The sequence below is a fragment of the Mycetomoellerius zeteki genome, unplaced genomic scaffold (genome assembly GCF_001594055.1).
Source record: "Mycetomoellerius zeteki isolate Tzet28-1 unplaced genomic scaffold, Tzet1.0 scaffold135, whole genome shotgun sequence".
Taxonomy (NCBI): Eukaryota; Metazoa; Arthropoda; class Insecta; order Hymenoptera; family Formicidae; genus Mycetomoellerius; species Mycetomoellerius zeteki.
This window is the reverse complement of record NW_017256287.1, coordinates 1,994,071-2,000,547: the sequence shown is the minus strand read 5'-3', so window position 1 is coordinate 2,000,547 and position 6,477 is coordinate 1,994,071. Positions and strand designations below refer to the sequence as shown.

The following is a 6,477-nucleotide window of genomic DNA, read 5'->3' as shown; positions in this document are numbered from 1 at the left end:
GTACAGATTCGAGTGATCTTTACCTCGAGCGACGCAATTGACACTTTTGTAATATTGGCAAATAAATACCGCGAAGAGCCTTATCTTAATCCAGCAAATTAATCTCTTTTTATATCTCTGTATACAGTTATCATTTAATTATTTATAAATTATTTTTATTTATAAACTAACTTTTTTTTCCTGAAAGATGATTCAAATGCACGGCATCGATTATATAAAGTTATTTTCTAATAATTTTACAAATACGATTATGAGAAAAGATTATGTAAGAGTATGTATATACATTGCTTTATATAACAAAATTGTAAAATTAATTTTTAATTGATTTTTTGAATGATTAAACAAAAAAATGTTTACCATATATTGGAACAGAATTAAAATTTAAATATTTGAACATTATATTATTTTCTATAGACATTATAAAATAGTTTCGAAATTCATAAAGTATAAACGGAATCAGAGAGAACATATAGGAAGACCGATTCGAGTCTTAAATAAACTTCGTCACAGTGTCTTGCATAATGCTGTTTGCGACGAAACTTTGCCAAACAAGGTTTGTAATAATAATGAAACTGAATGTTCATCTTCAATTGTTCCACTTCTGATATCACTGACTATTGTATCATGTATTTTAGTTTTTAGCTTTTCATTCATATTTTTTTTTTATGAATCTTGAAGGGTTTATTTCACGTTTTAAGTGAATTTTCTGTTGTACCTCATTTTGCTCTTCTCCGTAAGTCTTGAAAACTCTTTTTTCAAGATTGTTGAATTTTATTTAACTTTTCTCAAAGAGCGCCGTACAGAGGATCGCATATAGATATTATGTCAGCATTATGTATAGATAGCCAGCTTATGTTCGATCTTTTTGACCAGAAATCACGTCGAAGGTCGAAAGCGGCCGAATACGTCGTACAAACGCTTTAAAACAGTCCAACGTCTTTGGTCTACGTCCTTGCGACAGTTTTAGTTTTCGGGGAGTTCGACTCACTGTTGCGAGGGAGGCATGGTTACGTGTTGCGGCTAGTTTACACTAATCTTACACATAGCCAGTGTAAGGTTACTCTCTGCAAGTTAGCTGTCGTGTGTGAAACATACATAGTCGCTTAAAATTAGAGACATATCAAGTAGGAAGCAAATTGTGAAGCAAGCTGGGTGGCGAGATAATCCAATGGAAATCGCTTCTATTTTCGGATGTTGCCTTCTACAACATCGGACCGATATTTTAATAAGCGCGCGATTTAAGCAACGATAATCTAAATAATGATATTAAATAATTTGCAAAAGCCTTGATGAAATTTTGACATGTCTACTTTTTTTTTTTTAAACTTGCTGTCCTTTTTTTTATTGATCTTGTCGGTCGATTAAACGTTTAAAAAGTATCATAGCAGAATTTGGCACATCTAAGAGCCTGTGTACACCAACGTACTTTGGAATTCTGGTTGACAGTTTGTTCTTGTTGACAATCTCACGGCGACGGTGGTGGTGGCAGCGGCGGCAGCGTCACAAGGACGACGACGCACACATCAATGTTGTATCGTCACGCATGTGCGCAGCATGTTACTAGTGTTGCTACGTGCACGCGTATATATCTCCGCCTCGCGGATTTGTCGCAATGTCTCGTGTCGTTCGAAGGCAGAGCCGGAGCGAACGTGGCGCGACCTTGTCCTTGAGCATAATCTTTCCTCGTTATCGGACGGCCGTCGAGGCTGCGGTCGCATCGGACCGACTACGAACGATTAGTGCAACTCCCGACCGTGCGTCAGCCTTCTTTTTATATTTGTGAATAATAATACACCCGGTATCGCAGAGTATCGGGAGTACGAGCTGTCGCACGATGATGTATATAAATTTTTGCATTAATTGTGAGAAACGTGTTTGGAGGAACCTCTGTGCGATTAGTACTTTGCATTGGGTACATACTTATACCTATTTTTATCAATGTAAATTAACTTTTATTTCGGTTTAATTTCCTTCCTTCATCTTTTTCTAATTTTCAGAACTAGAAAAAAAGTAAAGAAGTATAAATTAAATGGTTAAAGTCGATCTATATTGGTAGGAAAAAAAAATGAACATTGTTCACAAACAGATTTAAAATCTGTTTGTGTTTCATTTACGTTGAGGTAATAATTGAAAAAATATCTGATCTCTCGCGTTTGAATTTCCGTTGCAAATATTATTGGCTTCGTACATAAGAACTATTCCAGGTCTAGGCAAGGACTGTTTTCCTGAGACGAAAGATAATCCGAGTATCTCAAGCCACGACTGTCACGAGTCATCTTGAACGAGCGCTATTGGTTATCAGTGATACCCCCCAGGTTCTAGGAAGCAAAGTTGCTATCGTTGACCTTGCTAGCGAAATACTTAACGCAGCGGCACGTGTGCGACGACGTAGAAGCTGACGAAGCAGAAGAGACCCGTGGATAACGAACGAGAACGCGTGAAAGAAAAGGAGCCTGCAGTGACGCGATGTTTAATTAAGACACTATCTATTTTGATATATAGTGGGCAACGTACAGTACGTTTAGATCATTATAGCTATTACAGATTAGAGAATATCATCGATATTGCTAGAATAATAATAGATGTAAAAAATATATATTCTTATCTCACTTGTTTATCTTATCATATACGTGAATGTCATTACTTATTTATTACTTTAACGTAAAATTCAAATAAAGTGGGAGTAAATTGAATAAACGTATGAAGTCCAAGGTAAAAGGAAAGTGGAAGAGGAAGAATAAAGAGGGACAAAGGGGATTCCGACACGCGCAACCTAGCGTTTCCGAATATGAATACGCTCGGCTATATTATTAGCTGGATCGTTGGAAACACGCGCGCGCAAGGTCAGCTTTCGCGTCTCATTCCCTTTACCTCTCTACATGAGACCGTTGTTTCATCCACCCCCTAATCATAAGGATGAATCTACCGTAAGCATGTTTGTTATAGGCATTGACGCCGGTGACGAACAATCGCGCTTAATTTTTCCGTGCACGTGTCTTGTCCACGTTTCTGTTATTAAAAAAATGACTCATTGTTTGGGAATACTCCTTGAAAATTACGTGATGTTACACTTAATTATTAAAAAAGAACAATTTTGCTTCGTGCGCCCATGTACGTCATTTAAGGCTATGACTAAAACTTAAACAGTAAGACGTAAACAGATCAGCATTTTCGATTTGCTCTCTGCTTACGTTACTGCCTTATATTCTTTACTATGATTTTTGACGATTCGTTTACTATCTTATATTTTTCTATGAAGTCATGGATTTTATCCTATCGAAATGATAATTAAAGCGATTTAAAATAAAAATTTTGGAGACCTTGACGCTCCCAACTGGTTTATGTGGCGTGACTTCCGGCGCTTTCACAAATGACTCGTCCCTCGAAGGGACGTTTTCGTTGCCTCACCTCGAAGCGTTTGGTCAGTAGTATTTAACATGATGACCCATTTGTACCCTCGCAACTTTGTGAATCTACCAAGTATAGTTCCTACCATAAAAATGGCATTAAGAAGCGATTACTAAGGATAACTACACTCAATGCGGCTTACTTGATATTTATAGATAGTTGCATGAAAATCTTCACTGCATCTATGTGAATATTGAAAATATCTATTAAATATATTTTTAATTAATGTTCAGAAATGTTTCCTATATATTTTGAATCTAATCACCAGTTTTCAATGTTGAAGTGTAAAAATCGTAACACGTAGGTAAACTATATTGGGTACATTTATTATAATTGTAAGAACAAGAAATTAAAATTAATTTAAAATTTCTTAAAAAATTTTTAATCTAAAAGCAGAAAAAATATTTGCACTAATTAACTTATTTTTTATTCTGTCTCCAACAATTATCAATGATAATTATTAGAAAAATTAGAAACACATATAGAGGAGAAGGTATTATGGCACCTCAGTTACATTTTACACAATAACTTTGTTAATAATCAATATTTAAGTGTAAAACTTGACAATTATATTCGTTAAAATGTTATTGAATCGATTCTGGACTCAAAATTACGAAACATTTATTACTTAGGATACTAATATTAATTAATAAAAATGTAGCGACATTGCATAATGACTCGAAGAAAAAAATGGGTGATAATGTGACCTTCCACTTAAAATATTAATTTTGTTTAAAAAACAATATTTGGTTATAAAATTAACAAAAAAGTAAAACTTTTAAAATGTATGCAAATGAACGTATATACGTTCACATAATTTCTGCATATAAGCTGCTTTAGTACTAAAAATCTCAGTACTAAAAATAGTATACGTAATATATAAACTACAGATTAACAGTAGAGCTACAATCGATTATTAAATAATTATTTTGATATGAAAATTTCAAAAATGAGGTCGTGAGTAATCAATATCCATAGAGGGTCACATTAGCAAAATGCCATGGTATTGTTTAAATTTGCATAACTCAAAATATATGCAGTCAAATAAAATGTTATGTAGTAAACGACACACTCAAAAATGCATATATTCATGCGATAATACGCTTAAGTTTAAGAAAAATGAGGAAGTAGGTGTAATTAAATGCTAAAGTGTACCTTAGAAACGTTTCGAAATACTTGGAAGTAAAAATGCGTTATAATATGTGCTGGCTATTGAGTATTGGTAATATTAGCGTCATGGTGTAACGGCGAGCTACTGAATTAATAATTCCATAAGTAATCATTATAGGATTCGCTATATAATAGCAGAGATATTAAGGAAGGCCACAATATGTACACTGGCCGTAATACTACCTTCTCCTCTAATAAATATAATATATTGTATAAAACATAGTCAAAAGTAGTTAAATTAGATTTTAGCATTTGAATCTTTACGCATAGCTTTATACAAATCTTTTTCGTTCTTCAAAAATTTAACACCTTTGCTGCTGACAACGAATGAAAAAAAATAAAGTAAAAATAAAGATTTCTACCTTTTTTTTTCTTTGCAAAGCGGTGCTTTCTTTCAGTCTCGCAATTGCGCAATTACGCAATTATTACGATCGGATACTGATCTTTTGCGGAAGAACTGGAGTTCCGTTACGATGCAACGAACTGTAGCCACGACGAGTAACTGTAAAGGACTCCAACGTGCTAACCTGTTGCAACAGTCAGTAAGGATGCAAAGAAGAAATACACATCGATTGCAATGGAACGTTTTATAAATCTCCTTACTTTTGTAACATTTTGTATAAATTAAGTTTAATTATCTCGGTCAGCTCGGGCGGTTTATGACATGTTCTAATAATAGCTACAGGTGAGGGGAAGGGAAACATTTCTTTCTTAGGTTTGAAAAGATTTCACTCGATCGATTCGTTTTACCATACGCTTTCAACGTAAGTTCTGATCGATAAGGCTAAAAATATCAAACGACAGCGTATGTATGCGTGCACGATCGGATGATATCGGGATCGTCAGTGTCATGCGGTGTCAGGGGGACGCTCCATCATGGAATAACAGGAAATCGGATACCGGGCGGCGGAGAACTGGTATCGTCGTAGCTGGGACCTTAGTTTGGTAATTGTGACACCCTCGTTGCGATAGTGCCGACGACAGGTGATCGCGCATATCATGTATCTTTATACATCCGTTATTCGCGGCATAACACTCTTCTCTACATCATTCGCGATAAAATGTCGCGTCGGTCGCTCGGACGTTCGAACGTTTACGATAAACATACAGTAGTCGATATCGACTCGCAAAGTCCTTGAGAGCAGGAAACGATTTAACGGCGCAACTGTTCAACCTTTATAAGCGGATCACTCGTTAATGATTAAAATTATGCGATCGTTATCATTGATCAGGATTTAATTAGGTTGATTTAATCGGTTTTCGATAATCGAAGTCAGTCATCGTTTATATGTTAGTTAAAAATTCAATGATGCGTATTTTTACGTTGATCATATTTATTAATTACTCATGAGTGTTATCCAAGGATAATGCGTCGTATAACGAAAACACGTTACGTAATTGACATCGCATTTCGAAACATTTATTGCTTTGGGAGATCACAGCGCAATTTTATCGTTCTTTAGAACTGTTTGAAGCTCCTCATAATATTATACATACTATACAAGTCTATATATTCTGTAAAAAAAAAGTAGCGTTGTGAATTTAACACCGTGCAGTGTTTATATAATTCTCACTGTGTTGGTGTTAATATTAACACCGATATGATGTGAATTTAACACTATGAGTTTTAAATCCACACTATTATAATGTTTAGTCCGGATCTACAATAGGTGTTTTAAACCTTAAGCTGTAAGAAATTGACCAATTACAGTCGAATGCGAGGAGAATAATTAATTGTGATTCGTCCATTTTTTATAACTTAATGCTTAAAAATCTATTGTATATCCGGGTTTTTATATAAACATCAGAGGTTTGAAATCTATATTGGTGTTAATATTAACACAGTGAAAATTATATATAGATGTCGCATGGATGTACTTTTTTAGAGTGTATACTTTA

The 6,477-nt window shown here is 34.7% G+C and overlaps 1 pseudogene; it reads left to right on the top strand.

Annotated features, from left to right (window-relative positions):
- Positions 1 to 1,474: 1,474 nt before the first annotated feature.
- On the top strand, positions 1,475 to 2,510 carry LOC108731642 (uncharacterized; annotated as a pseudogene).
- Positions 2,511 to 6,477: the final 3,967 nt, after the last annotated feature.